The following is a 25,257-nucleotide window of genomic DNA, read 5'->3' as shown; positions in this document are numbered from 1 at the left end:
TTCCTTGCAATACACTATACGTGAATTAAATTAAACTTAACTTGATAAATATTATTACTTTCTTACAAACAGTATACTGAGTTTTATGTTTTCAAAAAGAATTTGAAAAACAGTAACATCCATCATGTGGTTTAAGGAGTCAAAAATAGCATCTATGATGTGTAATTTTCTGTACTTTATTGAGAAAAGAAAAACTTATTGTCAAACACAAACCCTGAATATAATGTTCCAGAGTATAAAGAAACCATGCATATTACGGAATTTATCTATGTGCTTGTTTCTCTTTATGTAATTTATATTATATGTAAATGAGTCAACTACAGTACCTATAAACTCCCTTAAACTATATTTGAAGTAAATCTATACTAAATAACCTATAAAATAGATATTTTATACATACCTACTAATTAGATCACTTAAGTCCATATCTTTCTCATCAGGATAGCTGTATGGAGCAGTGTTTCTTTCAATATTCTTGTGTGAATGCGCTGAATTGTCCTCTATTCCTACAATTTATGCGGGGGTGAGGGGAGGGGAGAAGTATCCACATAAGCATCGTGAGAGATTGGAGTCTACCTTTTTGTCCAGATTCTTTCCTTAATGGGGGATGGGGAGAGAGAGAAGGGGGTCTGTTCAGTCAGTTTGATATCATTGGGTCACAGTTTTCTGGTATTGAATGGTGAATCTCTATTTTTACCTAAAGCAGATGAAATACAAGGCAGTTTTCAAACTCTTTAGAGGCCCCACAGGGAGAATTATGCTCAATCTGAGTGAAGACATGAATCACAGGGCATATTTATTTTATTCATTAGAGGTCTTGACAATGTGTTAAGGAGCAGAAAAGTTGTGGGTGAAACATTTGAACTTTAGATCTCAAATTATCATATCCACACAAACTATCGAGTAGAGATTTTTTAATGACCTCTACTATAAAAAAATGTGCATATGGTGAACATGACTGTATTGTACATTTTAAAATACTTAAGATAGTAAATTTTATGTATTTGCCACAATAAAAATAAGAAAGATATGAAAAACTTTTTGCACATAAATCTAAAACTTTTTTAAAAGTTCTGTAAATTTCATCTGAAAAACGGACTGAAAACTAAAATATTTTGGAAAAAAAGATGTAGGGACTAGTTCTAAGTACTATCACTGTGCCATCTCTGATGTAGACATATTTGCCAACAATACTTGTGCCACATAACTAATTAGCTGTGAGGCAGTTTTGCAGGAAAAAAGGATAAAATCAAGAAAATTTAAGGAGAGATGTTAACATTTAAAAGACTTCATTGCAAAATACAAAATACTTGATTATGTTTCAAATGTGTGTAGATTTATAGTAATGCTGTGGAAATAAGTGATTTTATTTTGAGGACTGTACCTCAGCACTTGTCTTTCTTCTATGGAAAATGTGGGTCAACTCTGCCCTCAAGAGGGTGCTTGACCTCTCTTTCTGCTCCCAATCTAGTATGTTTCAAAATAAGAAACAAACTCTTGGGGCAAATCATTGTCATCTGGAAAACACCCAAACTGTTTTAAGACCCCCCCCCACCATGTCAGCTCACCACTGTATAACCCAGTATGTGGGCTAATTAAAATTAATATGCAGTATAAAAATGGGAGTAGCTGGAGACCTTTGTCAATGCAAAAGTGAAACTGAAATGACAACTACCTTAAACACATTTAAATTGGCCAAAGGCAGTTCACTGATTCATCAATGGAGAAATGAAAGGAAACAACAATAACAAAACAAAACTTGTCAATCAGTTATCTTATTTTTTTTACAGCAAAATTGCTTCATGGCCAATTAGTTATGTGGCAAAATAATCTGCAGCAAAAGTATTTGAAGCAAACATGTCTAAGGCAAAGATGCCTACAACAAAAATACCAGACATGGTAGGACCATACCTCTGAGACAATAAAATTAATATATATAAGAGTAAAAAAATTGTTTATACTGATAGAAAGTAATAGCTCAAAATGTTTTAACAATCTTGGAACATCTCACTATGCAATTGAATCTATAGATTAGAGTGAGTCATTCTAAATTGGAGGGAAGGGAATGATCACTTTACAGTTTTTTTATTTGCGTGTGTTTGCACATGTGTGTTATGCAATTTTGCACATTAGTTCTTAGGAAAGGGAAGTAAAGACAACTTAAATATTAACTAAAGTATGTGTAAATTACATTCTAGAAAAATATGTCTCATTATAGATTGTTAAGCATGTATGCAGATGAAATTTAAGCTGATTTTTAAATGACAAAATTAAATGCACATGCTATAAAGTTAGACACAAAATTAAATTTTTGTGTTATATAATATGAACTCATCAATATTAAAAGGTATAGAAAATAGACTGAAATAAAAAGTCTACAAGTGATAATAGTGATGTGTCTAGAATACTGGATATGGTTGTTGCTTTTTTTATTTCTACCTCTACCTTTTGTTTTGTCCCAGTTTTTAATAAAAAATAGTAACTATGTAATTCAAATGTGTTTATTGAGGTAAAATGGAAGAGCTTTGTAAAGTTAACAAGTTAATTATCACTGTACCTATTGCTATAACTGAATAAGAGATTTCTGGAAATGTAAATATGACATAGAGAATGAGTCACTTCATTAAGCAATCCTGGGACAGGTGAGTTATTTTGGACAATCAAGGAGCAATGTGAATTCCTACTGAATTCCTGAGGACAGAGAATTATTCTGGAAGGGAAATGGAAGGGTAGCAGTGAAAAATTACCTCACCTGGGCAGCTTTGCCAATGAACTGATGGAAAAGGCGTGCTACTGAAAATGCTTCTTTTGTTACTTTTGTAACTATGGAATCAAGACATCATAGATAAAGCTATACATTATATTAATGGATCCATAGGTACCTACTTTTATACTGTTACTTCAACCTAGTATCTTACCATCAATAATCCATATATATTTGAAAATCTGGGTAAGAAAAAGAAATAGAAATAAAAATAATAGTTATTTCAATCATGTAATGAAACAGTATGTCTATTTCTGAATAGTATATGTTTTTTCTCAAAATATTTATGTAGAACTTACTAAGTTAAGGTATTAAACTAAGCACTGTAGGAAAATAAGAATGAATAAAACATGGTTCCTGATTTTAGAGAGTTTTCAAATGAGTAAACACTTTTTCAGTTAAGCAAAATATCTCCCCTTCTAATCCTTGTATAAAATGGAAAAATATATATACAGAAAAGATTGCATAGGTCAACTTTCATTATCCATTGTCTCTCACTTAATTTTTAGAAAGATAAAACTTTAGAATGCATTTAAAGCACCAATGTAAGGTAACATACATAAAACCCACAAGCAAACAGCAGTGCATGTGATGTGATAGGTACACAGAGATTCACACATGTGAAGAGAAACACAGACAAGTACTCCACCCCACCCCTGCTCCACCAGAGAATGCATGCTGAGACTTTCCATTGGTGGTGGGATTTGGGAGGGCAACCCACTGGTATTGAAATGACCATTCAGCTTTTTAAATGTGAGATCTGAGGTGTTTTATTCTTGAGTTTACTTTTTTAAATTTGCCTTGTTATTTATCATTAGTTACTGCTGAAGAGGCAAAGTATCCTTGATTGTGAGTGTTTGGCTTTCTTGTGCAAATGGCATCTGAATTGAAATAGTTTGTTAATTTGGTAGATGCATTGGTTTTATATCCATGCACGCATATATTATATAAATATGCAAGTTCAACATGTGTGTGTATATATATATTGGTTTGCACATATGTACATATGTGTACATATATACATATGTGTGTTCAAACTTTGTTCTTAGGCCTAGTATGAATTATCTATTTGAAACTTTATAATAACCTGTGGTGCATATTATTATCTATATAGTTAACTTGAGAAAACTAAGTCACAAAGAAGTTACATTACCTTCTCCAAAGTACTACAGCTTTTTAATGGAAGATTCAGGATTGAAATTCAGACAGTCTGACTCAAAAGTTCAACCTTTTATTTCAGGCTCTACAACACAGAATGAGGAAAACAGAAGTAACAAGATTAACTCCTAGATTTCTGGTGTGTACAACATCAAAATTATGGTACTGTTATTTGTCAAATGATAGAATGAATGATTTTAGATTGGGAGATAATAAAGGAGATGATTTCAATTCAGATTGGCTCAAAATTATTGTAAAATTTCTGGTATACTCATGACTTGAGGGCCAGAAATATAGGAAATAGTGTTTCAAGACACCAGTAGGAAGGGCAGGTGAAAATATAGCAATATTGCACTGTGGAGGGCAGGGAGAATACATCAAATTAAAAGGTTGCTACACAGTGAAGGAAACCATCAATAAAACAAAAACAGCCTATTGAATGGGAGAAGATATTTTCAAATAATATATCTGGTAAGGGGTTAATATCCAAAATATATAACGGACATATTCAAGAAGCATAATGCAATATGTGTATGCATAAATGTGTGTATTTTCCCACTCAGTGCAAACTTAGTTGACCCCACCCTATTCTCCAGCCTTTCCTTTGTGAAGAGCCCTAGATCTTCACTTTGTCAAAAAAAAAAAAAAGCCCTTCCCTGTACACACCTTCTTTCCTCTCTAGCCTCATTTCTTTCTAATTCATGGCTAATAATCCAGCTCCAATTTTATTTGATCTCACACGAGTGACAAACACCATTAGTGCCATAATATTTCTCTAGGAAGCCTTTCCTGACTTCAGAGACCAAGTCAGATTCAAATTCACTCTCACCACTCTGCATACATCTGATGCCCCATTGGCTGAGAAACAAAAGAGGAGAGATGTCCTACCTACCAGCTTATCCCCACCACATAGCACAGCACCTGTGCATGATACACATTCAATCAAAATTTTAATGAACAATAAAATCAGAGAACAAATGATGACTGTTAAATATTCTGTTATTTTTCTGTATTTAAGAGATATGAGCCCAGAACAACATAAAATACCTAGGAATAAATTTAATGAAAGAGGTGAAAGACCTCTATTCCCCAAACTGTAAGACATTTAAGAAATAAATTGAAGAGGATACAAGTAAATAAAAGAATATACTAAAGGGGGTGGGATTGAGGGTGGGAGGTGGGAATGGGTGAGGTGGGGTGGAGTGGTGGAGGAAAAATGGGGACACCTGTACTTGAACAATAAAAAAAGGAAGTTAAAAAAAAGAATATACCATTCTGAAGAATTGGGAGGGTTAATATTGTTAAAATGTCTCTACTAGCTAAAGCAATATACAGATTCAATGAATCCCTATTAATTTCCTACCAATAGCATTCTTCTCAGACTAGAACTACTAATCCTATCATTTATATAGAACCACAAAAAAACCCCTACAAAACCAAAGAAACCTTGAGAAAGAACAAAGTGGGAGGCATCACATGCTCTGATTTCAAACTCTGCTACAAAGCTACAATAATTAAAACAGTATGATACTGTCATAAAAACCAGATATATAGATTAATGGAATAGAATAGACAGCTCGGAAATAAATCCTTGATAATATGGTCAATAATCTATGACGAAGGAGGTGAGGACATACAATGTGGTAAAGACAGACTCTTAAATAGTGCTGTTGGGAAAACAGGAAAGATACATATAAAAAATGAATTTGGGACCTTTTTAATACTACATACAAAATAAACACAAATTAGATTAAAGACTTACACGTAAGACCTGAAACCATAAAACTTCTAGAAAAAAACATGGGCAGTAAACTTTTTGACATCAGTTTTAGCAATACATTTTTGGGTACCTATCTCCTCAGGCAAGGGCAGCAAAAGCCTCCAAAAGGGTGGGGGAAGAATACATCAAATTAAAAGGTTGCTGCACAGTGAAGGAAACCATCAACAAAACTAAAAAGCCTATTGAATAGGAGAGGATATTTGCAAATGATACATCCGATAAGGGATTACTATCTAAAATATGTCAGGGACTCATACAGCTAAACACACACACACACACACACACAAACCAAAACCAAAAATGATCTATGTTAAAAATGAGCGGAGGACCAGTTTAGACATTTTTCCAAAGAAGACATACAAATGCCAAACAGACATATCCAGGGAAATGTAAATCAAAACCACAGTGAGATACCGCCTCATACCTGTCAGAGTGGCTGTCATCAAAAATCTAACACAAGTGCTGGAGAGAATGTGGAGAAAAGGGAACTTTTGTACACTACTGGTGGGATTGTCAATTGGTGAAGCCACTATGGAAAACAGTAGGAAGATTCTTCAAAAAAATTAAAAACAAAGCTGCTACATGATCCAGCAATATCACCTTTGAGCACTTATCTGAAGAAAATGAAAACACACTTCAAAAAGATATATACACCCCTATGTTCATTGCAGCATTATTTTCTTTTTTTTAGTCTGCAAAGAAATGTTTATTGCTATTTCTTTTTTGTTGCTGTTCAAGTACAGTTGTCTCCATTTTCACCCCACCACTGCAGCAATATTTTCAATAGCCAAGATATGAAAGTAACCTAGGTATCTGTCAATACATACATGGATAAAGAAAATGTGATGTAACTATGTATAATCTCTATATATGTATAAATAACAATAAATAACAAAATCTTCTCATTTGTGACAGCATGGATGGACCTAGACAGCATTATGCTAAGAGAAATAAGTTAGAGAAAGGCAACTACTGTATGATTTCAGTTATATTTCACTTTTATGTGGAATCCAAAAACACAAAACGTAAGCAAACAACAAAAATGTAAACAGACACACAGGTATACAGAATATGCCAGTGGTTGCCAAATGGGAGGGAAAAGGTTGGATGAGTAAAAAGGGGGGAAATAAAGAGAGAGAGAGAAAGATTATAGCTAAAGAAGCACATTAAAACCCACTTAAAAAAAAAGAGTATGATTCCAGGAATCTGGGTTTGTATCCTGTCTTCCACACTTGAAATATATTACTTTGGGTAAGCTACATAAGCTTTTTTGACTATGCTCTCTGATCTGCAAATGAAGATGATAATATTACCCATCTCATGCAGTTATTGAGAGGATTATATGAGTTAATGTAAGTGAAGCAATTTGCAAGAATTCCTAACACAGAGTAAGTCAAATGTGGCTCCAATCTTTGCACTAAATGCTAGACAATAAGATAACTATCCGATTCAGTTCATAAATAAGTTTTTCATAATGCCAGTTATATTTATATATGTTCGTTCATGTGCATAAAACTGGCATTCAAAAATGTTGTTGAATAAATTAAATCTTAAGGTAATGTATTTGTATACTGTTTTTAAGGTTATTCCAAAGGAGTTTGAAAAACATTTTCCCTAAAAACAATTGGGTGTATACATTTTAGCATTTTTAAAAATCTGCATTTCTTTATTGTGAAAAATAGTACAGAACAATTTGCAGAACTTATAAATGTGGAATAATTTGCTATGTAAAGTTATCACCAAATCAGACCAGTAGAAATGTGTCAGTCTGGCTTGGTAGTGAGTGCTGGAAAAAGGAAAGTTTATTTTATTTTATTTTTATTTTTTAAAATATATTTTATTTATTATGCTATTACAGTTCTCCCATTTCCCCCTCTTAATTCCCCTCCACTCTACATAGCCCCTCCCACCTGCATTTTCATCCCCTCCCTTAGTTCATGTCCATGGGTCGTACATATAAATTCTTTGGCTTCTCCATTTCTTATACTATACTTAACCTCCCCCTATTTTGTACCTACCATTTCTGCTACTTATTCCCTGTACCTTTCCCCCATCCCCCACCCCTCCTCACTGATAACCCTCTATGTGATCACTATTTCTGTAATTCTGTTCCTGGTTTAGTTGTTTTCTTAGTTTGTTTTTGTTTTCTTTTTAGGTTCGGTTGTTGATAGTTGTGAGATTGTCATCATTTTACTGTTCATATTTTTGATCATCTTCTTTTTCCTAGATAAGTCCCTTTAAAATTTCATATAATAAGGGTTTGGTGATGATGAACTCTTTTAACTTGGCCTTATCTGGGAAGCACTTTGTCTGCCCTTTGATTCTAAATGAAAGCTTTGCTGGATAGAGTAATCTTGGATGTAGGTCTTTGCCTTTCATGACTTTGAATACTTCTTTCCAGCCCCTTCTTGCCGGGTAAGTTTTCTTTTGATAAATCAGGTGATAGCCTTATAGGAACTCCTTTGTAGGTAACTGTTTCCTTTTCTCTTAAAGGGAAACATATTTTTCCTTTTAAGGAAGCTGCTTTTAAGATTCTCTCCTTATGTTTAATCTTGGGTAATGTAATTATGATGTGCCTTGTTGTGTGCTTCCTTGCATCCAACTTCTTTGGGACTCGAGTTTCCTACACTTTTTGAAAGTCTATTTTCTTCACCAAATTAGGGAAGATTTCTTTCATTATTTTTTCAAATAAGTTTTCAATTTCTTGCTCTTCCTTTTCTCCTTCTGACACACCTATGATTCAGATGTTAGAAAGTTTAAAGTTGTCCTGGAGATTCCTAAGCCTCTCCTCATTTTTTTGAATTCTTGTTTCTTCATTCTCTTCCGGTTAAATGTTCATTTCTTCCTTCTGGTCCAAACCATTCATTTGAATCCTGGTTTCCTTCCTGTCACTGTTAATTCCCTGAGCATTTTCCTTTATTTCAATTTTTATAACCTTCATTTTTTCCTCTATTTTGTGACTATATTCAATCATTTTTGTGAACATCCTGATTACCAGTGTTTTGAACTCTGAACCTGATAGGCTGGCTATTTCTTTGTCCTTTAGTTGTATTTTTTTCAGGAGCTTTGATCTGTTCTTTCATTTAGGTCATTTTTTTGTCTTAGTGCACCTGTTATGTAGTAGGGTCCTAGCCTTAGGTGTTTACCTGGGTGAGGCAATCCACGTCTCTGATTTGTGGTGCTGTTTGTGGGGGAGGGGCCCAAGAAGTAACAATGTAGCTTGCTCAGCTCTGGGCTGGTTTAGTCCCTTCCTCTACTACCCACAAGCAAATTGGGCCCTTCTGGTGCTGATATCTGGGTGGGTGGTTTTTGTATACATTCTGGGACCCCGTGGGTCTCTCCAACGAACTCTCCTGTGAAGCTGAAAGTTTCTCCCACCACTGCAACCCACACAGGTTTTTTCAGTCAGAGATTTTAGGACTTTATTTCACTGCAACTGCAACTGGGTTGCATGGTCTGTCCCTCTCTCCATTTGTTCCTCCCGGTTTATTGGCACGTGAATGTGGGACTTCTCAGTCTGCCTGCTGCCACCTGGCCTGTCCTAGTCCTCCAGCCACTGCCTTGCTGTGAGTGCTCTCAGCCCAGCTGCCCATCTCTGCCCCTCCTACAGGTCTGGATGAATGTTTCTTTAACTCCTTGGTTGTCAGACTTCCATTAAGTTTGATTTTCTGTCAGTTCTGGTTGTTTTTTGTTTTTAAATTTATTGTTGTCTTTCTTTTGGTTGTGAGAGAAGGCACAGTGTATCTACCTAAGCCTCCATCTTGGCTGGAACTAAGGAAAGTTTATTTTAATATCTATGTAGAATTCAATCATGCCTCTCAGAGTCACATTCAAACTCAGACCACATCTGATCTGTCCAAGAGGTGGACAAATGGTAAGGATGTAATTAAGAACAAAAGTTACAGGTATTAATGATTAATTTATGCCAATCAGAAGATTAAAAAGAATAGGTTGCTTTAGGAATATGCCTAGATATTCCAACTTGTTGGGGTACATTGATGTTACTTGATGGGTAAATAAGTTCAAATAGGGAAGATAGGCTACAGCAGTTCAGACAATCACACATTTTCCAGGTATCGATCCAAACTGCAACTTTGGGACACTGGTGTCTCAATGCTGCCTTTCATATTGTGAAAAAATATAAATAATTGAAGAGAATAAATTCATGATTGCCACAGGGGACTGAGATGCAGAGATGGGTGGAAGAGGGCAAGGGTATTAAGAAGTATAAACTTCCAGTTATAAAATAAGTATCAGGGATGAAATGTAAACAAAGGGTATATAGTCAATAACATTGTAATAACTGTACAGTGACAGACGGTTACTAAACTTACTGTGATCACTTTGTAAAGTATAAATGCTGAATCACTATTTTGTTCATCTGAAACAATTATAATAGTGTATGTTAACTATAATTAAAATAAATTTTAAAGTAGATATCAATTATACAAACTTTAAAATGGAATATAATTGATATTTTCTGATTTTATCTTCAACACTTGTTTCTAACACATTCTGCACCTCTCATTTTTTTTGGAAGAAGTAAAAAATTGAAAAGTGCAGATAATATAAAGAAAACATAAAAATGACAATTTCAGGGGGAGTTTGAGAATAAGTTTATTCATTGTGTGGTTTTATATTGTGTGTGTGTATGTGTGTGTGTGTGTGTGTATATATATATATATATATAAGCAAGATATAATTCCTAGTTCCGACTTCCACACCCAGGTCCTAGAGTCCACCTACATACAGGATCCTGTGGTACCCTTCGTATGCCATCCACGTTGTGGCTGTTTGCTGCTTCAAAATCAGTGGGAGAATGTCTCTCACACTGTCTGGACAAGTATAGTTTTATATAATTTAAAACAATCATGTGGGCAACATGCTATCACCTTTGCCATGTTCTGTTTATTAAAAGAAAATAACAGATTCTGTCCACCCTAAAGAGAGGGGGATATAGACGGTTGTGACTCATTCAGAATTACCTAAGGGTAAGTTCACCTGAACAATTGATGTTACTTGATGGGTAACATCAAGTAACTCATCTTGTGGATTGCATGTGACTTCTTTTTATGAATCAAATGGATAGTTCTCTCAACAAAACATAATGGACTACCAATATATAACATATCATAAATTGTATTCATTTTTATAATTATAGGTTTTAAAAATTACAAAGTAAAGTTATTAGTACTAATTTATATGGAGTATTAAAATGATAAAGACTCTTTGTATTAAACTTAGAAAATAAAGTACAAAGAAAAAACAACTAAAGAGAATTTGTAACCCTCATAACCTCAGAAACATAATTGCTATGAATGACTTAATTGAGAAATTTTAAAGCATACATTTTGGTAAATAATGCTGTCATTATTTTTAAATACCACTTAATTTTAATTTCCTATTTAACAAAATATTTATTTGCTCAAATGATTTAAAAATTTCTAAATCGCCATTTTATTTTGTTTAATTATTTAACTTTAGATTAGTTGAATTGAAGAATATTGTCCATGTGAAGTTTGTTCTTGATAATTTAATTTTTAATGATATAACATATAATCAATTTTTTAAAATTCTCCAATGCTTGAAGATAAAGTTAATTTTAGTTTACAGAATACAAAGATGGATACATCTGTCATAAATTGATCTCAATAATATTAAAATACCCTTCCATTAAAGTGTGATGAGTGATGCTAAGCTATTTCAAGTATGAGAGTTTCTGTGACTCGTACACACTATTAAATGAAGGTAGATTTTTCTGTCTCACGTAATGCTTTTTCTTCCCTGGCTTGGCACTCAGGTTTCTATCTGTGTGCCTCACTTCTACTTACATTTTATTGTTTTATCATTCTCAATATTTTTGCTTACTTATGTCTCTTTTAATGGTATAGAGTTTAAATTTGCTTTTGGATACGTCTAAGAATTTTCTACTTTTAATAATTCTCTTAGTGCATTGAAACTTCAGCCATATCTAGATCTTACTAGCCTTTTATTTTTATTTTGTTTTACTAATGTTTCCTTTAGTTTTACATTATTGATTTTATTTTTCTCGTGATCTGCAGGGTATACATTTTGTTTTCATTGGTCAATAACTTTGTATTTCATGGGAGCATGTTTTAAGAAAAATTTCACTAATTATCAATGTCAGTACTTAAATAATATGAATAATTATAAATATAATTAGAATTTAAAAATTCATAGTAATACTAAAAGGGACATGTCTAATGGAAAAATGAAATTTTGGTATTAAAATACCACTTAGTAACTTAATGAAACTTTATTAATAAGCTAGTTTTGATATGGGAAGATATTGACCCCCTGGGGTGTCATAGATTATAAATAAATGTATAATGCTGTATTTGAAACATAAGTTAAAATCCTCGGAACTTTTAAAAGGTAGTTTTTAAGTGAAAGCTTTATGCTCTATGTAAAGTCCATATTTTCAGTAGAGTTTGATTCATTAACTGTATCAACTTTTGAACACATCATACTTTGTATTATTTCAGGGCTATTTAGTGTCCTTTCTCCTGCTGTGAGGTTTGTTCTCACCTTGATTTTAAGATAATATAAAGCTTTTCATGTAAGATAATATATACTAGCCAAAACAAGGACAGCGGAAGATGTCCTTATAGCATTCTATTAGAATAGCAACAACTTTCAAAGACAAACCTAAAAACACGGTTGCAATTTAATTGGTTTATTAAAACCTCATAGGAGTTGCTGAAATCTTTAATAATACTTTGAAGGCATTTTATAAGTTAAGCATGAAACATTGTGAAATGTTATGGTAGTAAAAGTCTCTTATGGAAGAAATTGAACATTCATTAAATTTCAAACATAAGCACAATTTGTTTGAAATAAAGGCATAAGTAAACAAATATATTTATGTTTGTATATAAACTATATTGTATTTAGAATTACTTGATACTTTAATATTTTTTGTTTATTCATGGGAGAGAAGCATCGACTTGTCCCACTTATTTATGTATTCATTGGTTGACTCTAGCCTGTGCCCTGACCAGTGATTGAACCCAGAAATCTGGCAGGTCTGTATGAAGCTCTAACAAACTGGGCTACCTGGTCAGGGCCTAAAATTACCTGATACTTTAAAGACAGAACTTAATGTGAAGTATGCAGCTCGAAACTGCAAAACTGGGTGGTTCCATAAATCTCAGAGAAAATATACATCTGTTAGCTCTTTGTGAACTATGTTATTTAATCAAGCGACATGGCATCTTAACACACTACTTATCTTGTCTTAGGAAATGTACCACTTATATTAGGTGCTATTTTTCATTTCTAAAATGAATGGAGAGGAAATAATTTTCTGTTTGATTTTCAAGGGAATATTTTATGCTCTATTTAAAATAATTTTGTCATTAGAATTTGATTTATTTGATTTATGGCACAAACAAATGTGCCAATTATAAAGTTTGCTAAAATAAGGTGATTGATTATAAGGACTGTGCATATTGTTTAATTGAATCTGTAAAGCCTACAATATTATGCAAAGAATCTTGATTTATTGATTAGACTATAATGAAAATGAGATTAAATTAATGGCAAAATGTCAGTGTTGCATTTATAATTTGTAAGCATAAAATTCTAAGAAGGAAAGGTGGTCAGCTAATAAAGGTTTCCATATTTACTAACATAAAAGAGATTGGAGGAAATTATAGACAGTAGAAAGAAAAAAGCTAGCTATGAAGTTATTTGTTAGGATAAAGAAAAAAATTGGACTTGGAATTGTGTGAGACATCTGAGTTACATCCTTAGCTCTGCCAATAATTAACCAAGGGCAAATTACTTAGACCTTTTCAACTTTTGCATCCTAATCTTAAAATGATTTTTTAAAATCAAATGCTCTCTCAGGTCATCTCTAGCTCTGAGAACCTATAACTAAGATAACTAAAGAGTGAAAATAACCCAGAAATGTAATGTGAAATGTTTTACATTTTATAATTATGCTAAGTGATGTAAAATATTAAATCTCAATAAAAATTTGAGAGATTTCCCTTCTTTTATTCTGGTAAAATAAGATTCCTAACTTACTTCTTGTATTTATTCCATTCTTTGCTAATCTTAATTGTTGTGATCTTTTGATACCTACAAGTTTAGCATTTCCCTTGAGAGTTTTCCATGTTCCCTTTTCCTTAAAATCAAATCAAGTCAATACGGACTTTGAGTACTTGCTACTCATAAAATAAGTTCAACAGCTAAGGCTCTGCTCTGGGCCTCTCTTTGTTCCACATGCTTTTCCCCATGTCTTAAGTGAGAACTTAGTCTTTCTTAGCACTTACCTGTGACATTGAGTCATTATTTTTCTGCTGGTTGAAAGAAGAATGACACCAAATCAAGCAATTGATTCATCTGAGCATTACCTCCACAAACTAACCTAATGTTTATATATGTTTTGAGTCAACCTGTAAGTTGTTTTGACATAATAAAGACACATTGACTGGACAACATTTTCTCAGGTACTCAGATAAATAAATAGAAACATCATGGGCAACATGTAAAATAATCTTTGGCCAGAATATCCATAATTTTACTAGAATATTGATTTTTTGTATGCTTAATAGTATTAATCATTCCAGAGAGCTATACTGAAAGACTAATCATAAGCATCCAAAGTTTATTCAGTGTAACTGGTACCAAAGGCATGTATGTACCTTATTCAAATTAATATCCAGAGTCAGCACACAGCTTCCAGCTTGCCTCTGCCATTTTCCCATGTTTTCTGGTAGCAGTGGTAGTAGAAGCTGTGCAAATTACAGGCTTCTCAGAGTGACTTCTAGAGCACTGTTGGGTGGTGCAACAAAGGAATTAAACAGGAACTATCTGGAATTGGTTTCTGAAGGAAGTCATTCTAGTAGATGGCATGCAGTTTGTCTTTATATACATTTAAATGTATTAGTTCACACATATTTAGATGCACTTTGCTCATAGACAAAATCAGAACTGAGACAGCAGATAGTTTAAATTCATGGGTAAAAATACAGAGGCTAGTCAGAAGAATGGGCAATGTCAAAATAGAATAAATGGAATATCTAGGGGAGAGGGACTCCCTAAATTTTTGGAGGTTAGCTGTGTGATTTTCATTTTTAAACAGAGGGCCTACCAACTTACTTTTCATTAAGAAGGGAATATATCAGATTAGACAATCAGTCCAAAATCTACAACATACCTTAAAAACTATACTCACTTCCGGACATCCTACTTTAATAAACTATAGTATTCTCAGAGAAGAACATGCAAAATTAGAATACTGAAACAACTCTGAATGGTACAATATGAAGAAAATGGGGAGTTAAGGGGATGTCTATTTAGTGAAAATGAAAAGAGATTGTAGAAAATATATTCATCTTTAAAGGTAGATATCATATTCCATATTTCTCCAGAAGGAATCAAAATAGCCAAAGAGAAACCTCTCATCATAAATTTGGTCTTAGTGCAACATTAAAAATAAATCCTAATAATCTTTCTTTAAATAAAATGTACTCTTAGAAAACATGGATTCAGAGCCCATGGGACAGGAGGGAGGTTGGATGACATAGTAAACTGTTAATACATGTTTTGCTTTTTTCTTGTGGTAACTTCTGAGGTTCTGTCTGAAGGTGCTTTTAATCTTCAAAGAAACAAGTGTTCTATAATTGAATTCCAGGTCCTACTTTACCTTCAGATAAAAACTGGTTTTCTCACAGCTTGCCTTGGTATATTTTTAGCCCACACAATAGTGTGCATAAAATGATTAAACAGGAACCTCCATGACCTTCAACAACCACAGCTTCTGGCTAATGCTGTCACACAGGAAATCTCATGTACCCATGTTTTTCCCAAAGATTTAAGACCTTGATCAGAATAAAGGTCAAAAAAGGCAAGAAGAAGGCGGCTCATCACAGGATCACAGAACCTGTAGCACATGGGCATGAAGCTCACATGGATTTTTCAGGGCCCAGGACAGGCCAAACAAAAATATCCTGCAGTGGCATATCGATTACTTTGAATTAAAGTTACTTGACAAGCAGCTGGTGCCAGAAGGGCACCTTGACCCTCTCTTGTCTCCTTGACTGCAGGAAATAAATCTCCCCTGTGAAAGGTGTCATCCCTGCACCTGAAGGACTTCTTATCACTAAAGTGGAAACCTCAAAGCCAAAAATTCTATAAACAAATCTTATTGCCTCTTTTCAAATTTACTACTTTGTTTAAATTCTTCATTAATGAGTATCCAACTGCACTTACATTATTTTGTAATTAGTATTAACATTTTTTCTTTGCCCTGTCAATTCATCACAAATGTATTGTTTCTTTGTCCAAAAGGTATTTAAAAGATGCTTGGTGTGATTATTTTTGTCCTGATTTTAGGATCTCAGCATTATAGTGTGATTCCACTATGCACATGCATTGATTTGTGTTTTTCCCCCCTGGTACTCTAGTCTTGTGTAAATATTTCTGTTTTATTATTAGTTCAGCTATAAGAACTAAAGCAGGGTTGGTAGGTGTGGAGAAACTCTCCCCTTCCCTAACATTTTTGGTAAGCCAGCCAGGAGAACTTTTCAGCTAGGAAAAATGGTTTTTCCTGAGACGACTAGATTTAGAGATGCTGGGGTCTCTGACAACTAAGGCAGAAAACAAGTAATTTTTTAAAATAAGTTTTTCAGCCTCCCAGAACCTCTGTATGCAGAATGCAGTGGGAAAAAAAAGAGGGTCAAATTTTATTCTCATTTTCTAAATTTAGATTAGCAAGAGACAATATTTATGAAACTAGTTCCTTGGGCATGGCAACTCTGATAAAAACTTGGTTTAAGTATTCTTGTTTCTAGTGATTCATTTCCTTTCAGAGATGGCCATTTTTTTTCTTTTTTGTCTACTTTCTCTGAAATCTGGAAGATGCATTTATATCTGGCTAGCAACTGATAGTCTGTGGATTCAAGCTCAGGGACTCTAAAACTCAATTCTGTTCAATGGTGGGGAAACATGTGACTCCCTGTGTTTTGGAACAGCTCTTAAAATAAAAAATCTCTCTTAGGCAAACTCTGAGTAAATTTTCTGGATCTTGTGAGGACTGGCACTTCTTGCATGGTAGGTTAAGCCATAAAAGGCTTATTGGTTTGAGTTCCTATTGATATTAATTGAATGAACTTCTAAATTGAAAAAAAAATTAGATATTTCTCATATTGTTATAATGGCTAGCTGATAAGACTCCATTAGTAAAATGGAAGGACAGAAATTAAAACAAAACTCAAAATTCACTTAGATCCCTTCCTATTTGCCTTCAGATATTTGAAGATATTTTTGAAAATGAAGACATTGAGGTTCAGTTATCCAGCACTTGAGAATAAAAATGGAAAAAATATAACATTTTATATTTAAAGACTTCCTAACAAGATAAAAGAAAAGAAACTAGACTTAAAACATAAATCCAACATAAACTCCTTAAGAAAACACCCTGTCCCTTCAGCAATCCCCCAGTTGTCTTATTAAAAAATCAGAAAAAGAGTCAGATTGAAGACAAAAATTAAGGACTAATAAAAGCAACTGTCTTTGCCTTAACAATCTTTATTAAATGAGGCAAACAACTCTAGAAGCAAATCAAAGCCTGCTGTTTTTTACCAAGCCAAAAACTCTATTATTACTCTCAAAATGATTGCAGACATTATAAATGATCAAGATGTTAAATACAATTTAAAATAAACAGAAATTATACTAAAATTTGTGTAAGAAAACTCACATGCCTTCTTTATCCTTGAATTTACCATGCGTATAAAATGTGTAACATCCCACAATCACCTGAGATGGAACCCAACTAACTCAACTGATAGAACCTCAAACCATGGGCAGGACAAGCATGGTCTTTTAAAAACTATAAACTACAATGGACACAAAGATAGTAGCAGGGTAGAAGAATTCATCTCTCACAACTTTCCAGAATGAAGCTGAAAATAAAAATAAAGAATATTCACCAGAAATACATAACTGAACACTACCTGAAGAGGAGATACTTAACCAAGGATGGGCAGAAACCACCTTATGAATGGTAGAAAGGACTGGGACATGAAAGGAGCCAGCATCACTTTCACTGCCCCATAGCAAATATGATACTAGACTTCTCCGGAGAGACATACTAGGACAGTATTGAAATTAAACTCTATTGTTTGATTTCACTAGTGGAATTTTCAGACCTTCCACAGAGATTGTAAATGACTTAAATTTAATCTTTTTGGCACAAACATCTGCCAAATCACCAAATATTTGGATGGCTTACAAGCCACCTTCTCACAGCTTGGAATGTTGCAGCTGCTTCCCTGATTAAGCTGCCCAATACCAAAAACTACATATGGGTGAACCAAAAATCTGGATTCACTTGGCCAGGCAATAAAACCAAACTTTTTAGCAGCAAAAGCCAGACTGTAAGCTACTTCACAATCTTTTCTGCTCTCACAGATTGATGGGATATAAATCAAGAAATATTTCAGATCCTCGGAATTACAGGTTCCACTTTAACCTTGTCTATAAACCATACTAGTCTTTTTATTTTATGTGGCAGTAAAGTATTTAAAGGGTTCCAACCTAAATGGTCAAGATGATATGGACTCAGATTCCTGCCTCCTTCTGTCACTAAATATTGTACCTTAATGACAGCCAAATCACAAATTTGGGCTCCTTTGTTCATAAAGTTATGCAATATAAACATGTCAGTAGAAAGATCATGGAAAATCTACTTGTGTATCACAACTCCAACTTGTTTTTCAGCATCAAGGATCTTATTCCCCAATTTTGGAGATTGTAAATTGGAAAAACCAATTTTAAATCTCTCCATGGTAATTAAAGAAAAGTTCAACACACTATGAAAACTTTGGGAGTACTCCAGTCAGAAGTTAACAGCTTAGCCCCTGTTTCACTCCAAGCCTGGGAGGGGCTTATGTCACAACACAGCCCAATGAGCCTTCACCATCTGCAAGGTCTCTGCTATGAGAGTAACTGCACTGACATGACTTGAACACAAATTATTCAAGAGAGGAAAACTAACTGTCCATTCCAGGAGTCCAAGAGCCAGAGACAGAAAAGGAGGTGACAGAGTCAAAACCTGCCCCATGGGATAAAAGGGACAGAGGTAATAACACAGAGATTTAAGGCATTGTAAATGCTTCAGGAAAAAAAAAATACTTCCTAAAGCTTAAACAGATGAAATTTGAACTATGAAATTAAATAAATTAAATAAAAAGGAAGAAAATACAGACAACTGTAATTGAACAACAATAAAGTAATTAAAAAAAAAAAAGGAGAATGGTCCCTGTTGAGATGGACACTAGTAAATTTGATATTAATGGCCATGTGCAAAAAATAAATTAGAACATTTAACAAAAATATAGAAGATATAGAAATATGAAGCAAAAGAAGAGAAATAGGGAAGGTGGATCCAGCAGGCCTAATATCAAGAATATCAAATATCAAAAGAGAAAAGTAGGCTTCTGGCCAAGATGGAGGTGTAGGTAGACACACTGCACCTCCTCACACAACCAAAAGAAGGACAACAATTTAAAAACAAAAAACAACCAGAACTGACTGATAATCGAACTGCATGGAAGTCCAACAACCAAGGAGATAAAGAAGAAACATTCATACAGACCAGTAGGAGGGGCAGAGATGGGCAATTGGGGCAGGGAGGACTCACAGCCTGGTGGCGGCTGATGGACCCATCGAGGAGGTGGATTGTGGAACAGGGCAGGCAGTGCGACTAGCAGCCCCAGCAGCCCCACATTCGCCCATAGTTAACCAGGAGGAACAGCGGGGGAGTGAAGCAGATCGCCCAGCCCAGGGCTCCAGCACAGGGAAATAAAGCCTCAAACCCCTGATTGAAAACACCCGTGGGAGTTGAGGCGGCAGTGGGAGAAACTCCCAGCCTCACAGGAGAGGTCGTTGGAGAGACCCACAGGGCCTAGAGCGTGCACAAGCCCATCCACCCACTCGGTAATCAGCACCAGAGGGGCCCAGTTTGATTGTGGGTAGTGGAGGGAGTGACTGAAATCCAGCAGAGAGTGGAGCAGGCGCCATTGTGCCCTCTCGGCCACACCCTCACATTTAGCATCACAGCGCAGTGACCAGCATTACCCTGCCCTGGGGAACACCTAAGGCTCTGCCCCTTTACTTAACAGGTGCGCCAAGACAAAAAAAAAAAAAAAAAAAAAAAAAAGGCCCAAATGAAAGAACAGATCAAAGCTCCAAAAAAAATACAACTAAGCAACGAAGAGATAGCCAACCGATCAGATGCACAGTTCAAAACACTGGTAATTAGGATGCTCACGGAATTGGTTGAATTTGGTCAAAAACTAGATGAAAAAGTGAAGGCTATGCTAAGAGAAACAAAGGAAAATGTACAGGGAACCAATAGTGATGCGAAGGAAACTGGGACTCAAATCAACGCTGTGGACCAGAAGGAAGAAAGAAACATCCAACCAGAAAAGAATGAAGAAACAAGAATTCAAAAAAATGAGGAGAGGCTTAGGAACCTCCAGGGCATCTTGAAACGTTCCAACATCCGAATTATAGGGGTGCGAGAAGGAGAAGAGGAAGAACAAAAAATTGAAAACTTATTTGAACAAATAATGAAGGAGAACTTCCCTAATCTGGCAAAGGAAATAGACTTCCAGGAAGTCCAGGAATCTCAGAGAGTCCCAAAGAAGCTGGCCCAAGGAGGAACACACCAAGGCACATCAGAATTACATTACCCAAGATTAAACAGAGGGAGAGAATCTTAGAAGTAGCAAGAGGAAAGGAGACAGTTACCTACAAAGGAGTTCCCATAAGACTGTCAGCTGATTTCTCAAAAGAGACCTTACAGGCAGGAAGGGGCTGGCAAGAAGTATTCCAAGTCATGAAAGGCAAGGGCCTACATCCAAGATTACTGTATCCAGCAAAGCTATCATTTAGAATGAAAGGGCAGATAAGGTGCTTCTCAGATAAGGTCAAGTTAAAGGAGTTCCTCATCACCAAGCCCTTATTATATGAAATGTTAAAGGGATTTGTCTAAGAAAAAGAAGATAAAAAATATGAACATTAAAATGACAGCAAACTCACAGTTATAAACAACCACACCTAAAACAAAAACAAAAGCAAACTAAGCAAACAACTAGAACAGGAACAGAACTACAGAAATGGAGATCACATGAAGGGTTATTAACAGGGGAGTGGGAGGGGGAGAGAGGGGGGAAAGGTACAGAGAAGAAGTAGCATAAATGGTAGGTAGAAAATAGATGGGGGAGGGGTAAGAAGAGTACAGGAAATGTAGAAACCAAAGAACTAATATGTATGACCCATGGACATGAACTATAGGGGGGAATGTGGGAGGGAGGGGATGGGCAGGATGGAGTGGAGTGAAGATGGGGAAATGGGACAACTGTAATAGCATAATCAATACATATATTAAAAAAGAAAAAAGTAATAGTATACAATATTTAAGAAATACATAGTAAGTAAAATATGAGATTCACATATCCCTTTGTTGAAGAAAAATGTAAATCCATGAATTGAAATTGCTCATTAGGTTTGAGAATGGGTTGATAAGAAAAGTTACATGTAGGTAAATTATGATCTAATTCTGAAACTCTTAGAAAAAAAACACAAAAATCTAGTAAAATCACAGTAATAAAGAATTAGAAATACCTATATGAACAAGAACATAAGGTATCTAACCTTCCAACTGCAGTATGAGAAGGTTAAAAAAAGCTCTAAAGCATCTATAAACAATCAGAAAAAAAGACTACAATTCAGGCATCATATACAAAATAAGATAGCCCTTACTTTTCAGGGAGCAAAAGATGTTTGACAATAAAACATAACACAGAATATTTTACACAAGTGCCTCAAATGAGAGCGTTGCCTGAGAAAAGGACTCAGCAACTCCACGATGGGAATACACGCTAAGAGTCCCAAGTCACCAATTCAGAAAAACTTATACACCCCTATGTTCATAGCAGCCAGTTGCTGGAAACAGCCTAAGTGCCCATCAGTAAATGAGTGGATCAAAAACCAGCGGTACATTTATACAATAGAATATTATACAGCAGAAAGAAAGAAGGAACTCCTCCCTTTTGCAACAGCATGGATGGAACTGAAGAATATTATGCTGAGTGAAATAAGCCAGTCAGTGAAAGACAAATACCAGATAATCTTACCGATAAGAGCACTGAACAGAATAAACTAACAAACAACATAGAATCACAGGCATGGAACAGACTGACAGCGACCAGAGGGAAGGGAGGAGGGGGGTAATGGTGGGAAGAAGGGGAAGGGACCAAAGAACATGCATGGACAACAGGGTGGGAAGTGACTGCAGGAGTGGGGGATGGGGTTGGTGAAGGGGGGCAAAGGGAGAAATATTGGGACAACTGTAATAAAATAACAATAAAAATGATAGAAAAATGAACCAAATAATAAAACAAAACAGACCACCTGAAGACAAGGGACAAGAAAGAGAAAATTATGAAGTGTGCATCTTCCACCTGCCATAGTACAGACAGTCATGGTACAGTTTGTGTGTTTATGTACATAACACACATGCACATAATGGCATAAGTGAATAAGGTGAAACTGTTAAGGAAAGCTCTAAGTAACAGTAAATGCAGAACATAAGTGAAAAAATTCTCATGTTAATAAAACTCTCCCTGCACACTAGGATTGCGGGTGGGGCAGTCAGTGAGCAAGGAGAAGGAACAGCACTGATAAAATGTAGCAGCTGTCCCTGTTAAATATAAGTACAGCAATATAGGAAACTTGGGTAACCATAAAGAAATATGTATACAAGAAACCAAATATGTAGCTACAGGGTAAAATGATAAAATTATCTTAATTCAGTAATAAGCTGGAATGATCATTCCCACCATTGTTGTAATATAATGTTGAATCTGCAGGGCTCATACAGATTGGTAAGAAAATAAATATACAATGCACAGAAGAGGCAACCCCTCCATCCAAATCAACAGCCATGTAAAAAGTTGAACACACTTACAGAGAAATTCAAATTAAAAATAAACAGGAGATCCCTGGCTGGTGTGGCTCAGTGGATTGAGTGCCAGCTTGCAAATCAAAGGGCTGCTGGTTCGATATCTGGTCAGGGCATATGCCTGGGTTGCTGGCCAAGTCCTCAGTGGGGGGCACACAAGAGGCAACTACACATTGATGTTTTTCTCCCTCTCTTTCTCCTTCCCCTCCACTCTCTCTAAAAATTAAGAAATAAATCTTTTAAAAATAAAAATAAACAGGAGATAATTAAGTTTTTATTCACTGGACTATCAAAAAGCATAGGTGAAGAAATGAGTATCCTTGTAATTGTTCATAATTCATAAAGTTTGCCTTCTTTAGAAATAAATCACATATATTTTATATTAGAAACATATACCTTTAAGAAAGCAACACTACTTTTAGAATTCTATGATAATCCAGCCCCTGGAAATACAAATAATGGTGTATAAAATATGGCTACATAAATTTTGGTGTATGCAAATGTATCCAATAAACCCTATTAAATAATTAAAAGGAATTAAATATGTATACATAGATGGAATGAATGACTTGGGGAAATTTATACAAGGTATGAAGCAAACATAAATGGATGACACAAAATCAAAAAGAAGAAAACAACTTGGAGGAAATAGAATTTTCTCCAAATTCAGTGAAAAGAAATTTTAAATTTCTGGGTAAAAAGGTAGAAAAAATTCATCATGAAATGTGATGAAAGGTGTTGGGAACCGCCCTGCCTGGTTTCAGAGACTGTAACCCCTCATGGTTAAGGCTGAGTCAGAGTTGGGACCATAAGCCACTAAGGAGACAAAGCTTATCTCCCTGGCAGGTGTGCCATTTCTGCCCACTTCACCCTGCTTGGCCCTGAGCTTGGCCAGTTAGCCAATGATGGGTAAGAATCCTCAAGGGAGGATCAACCTAAGACAGGCTCTGGTCACAGAAGAGGCCCGCAGGGAAGGACTTGGGGGGCTGTGGAAAAAGGGGGTGATGGACCCTCGCCCCTCGGCTTTGAAATAGCCTGAGTCCTCATTCTGTCTGCAAGAAGTCTCCTAATCTCTTGGCTGCCTTACTTCCCTTGCCTGACTTAAGCCTGAAGCAATAACACAGGGCAGTGCAGTCCTGTGCTGGGAGGGGCGGATTCCCTGGGGAATCAGGCCTAAGAAAAATACATACATTCCTGTGAAACCTACTTAATTTGTACCCTCAGTTTAAGAGATAAGGGTCCAGACCTGAGATGAGTCTGGCGCCTAAAGTTTTATGGCCCTCTAACTAATTGGCTGTAACTCAGAATAAGCCCTCAAAGTTCTCTGTAAATCTTGTATTGTTTAACCCTTACTGGCTGACAATGATTGATGAGCTTTATCTGTATTCCTATGTGAATGAACCTAATAAAAGCCCCTGGAGAGAGAGGCTCTGGGCCCTTCTCCCCTTGAGAGAAATGGCCACCTTTCCTCCCCAAGCAGATCATGTCTTGGTAGTCTTTTTCTTCATCTGTGGCGGACCGGGGGGCTGCGTTAAAGCCCCCCAACAGAAAGGCATGTGAAATTAAACAAAGTCTTATTCCTTAACATCCCTAGATAATCCACAGCTACATTACGCACGTGAACCCACAGCATCACAGCTGTCTCAGTGAAACACGTCTTACGTCCATCTCTTAGGTCTCAGGCCTTCTATCTACAAGGAACAATATAGTTATCTAGAGTCTATTACATTGTATTATTACTGTCTTAGGCAGGTTATTTTTCACACCTTTATGGATGTCCCCATTTTGCCCCCTTTGCCCACCTCCCAACGCATTCACTCCCACTTCCTTTTGGCCATCACCACACTGTTGTCTGTGTCTATGGGTTATGCATATGTGAGGTCTGTCCAGAAGGTATCCAGACATGCAATATGAAAAATAGAGACATTTATTGAAGAAGATACAAGATACAAGAAACATTGCATGTAGGACAATAAGGCCTCAGTCCCCTTAATGTAGGCACCTTGGGACTTCACACAGTTTTCCCAATTGCCATCAGCTGCCCCGTCATATTTTCTTGAATCTTATCATCGATCTGAAATATCTTCCCTTTCAAAGATGATTTTAGTTTTGGGAAAAGCCAAGAATCGCATGGCACTGGATCTGGACTATAGGGGGGATGAGTCACCTAGGTGATTTGATGTTTTGACAAAAATCTCTGCATGAGACGTGATGCATGGGCAGGCACATTGTTGTGATGAAGCTGCCAATCCTCAGTTGCCCATAGCTGTGGACTTCTGAATTACCCAAATAGTTTCTGCAGAGGAATGCTTAACATAAAACTTGATGTAGATTTGTTGCTCTACTTGCTCATTTTGAATGTAAAGGCCACACAGTACACATGCTTGCTCAATGGCGTCTACTGCCCTCACTGACTAGTACAGTGAATTCATGATTGTTCATGCATGCACATTCCAGTCCACTCTCCTTGGCTGCCAGGTTACATCAATGTTGCACAAACCGTTCTCTTTATATTAACAATGGCTGGACTTTTTCTGGACAGACCCCATATGT

At 35.6% G+C, this 25,257-nt stretch overlaps 1 pseudogene; it reads right to left on the bottom strand.

The window, feature by feature from the left end:
* Window positions 1-390: 390 nt before the first annotated feature.
* LOC139441094 (probable oxidoreductase PXDNL) overlaps window positions 391-25,257 on the bottom strand; it is an 83,240-nt pseudogene continuing 58,373 nt past the window's right edge.

The sequence above is a fragment of the Desmodus rotundus genome, chromosome 8, assembly GCF_022682495.2.
Source record: "Desmodus rotundus isolate HL8 chromosome 8, HLdesRot8A.1, whole genome shotgun sequence".
Taxonomy (NCBI): Eukaryota; Metazoa; Chordata; class Mammalia; order Chiroptera; family Phyllostomidae; genus Desmodus; species Desmodus rotundus.
Note: the sequence above shows the minus strand (reverse complement) of the source record. Positions and strands in the feature narration are given on the sequence as shown.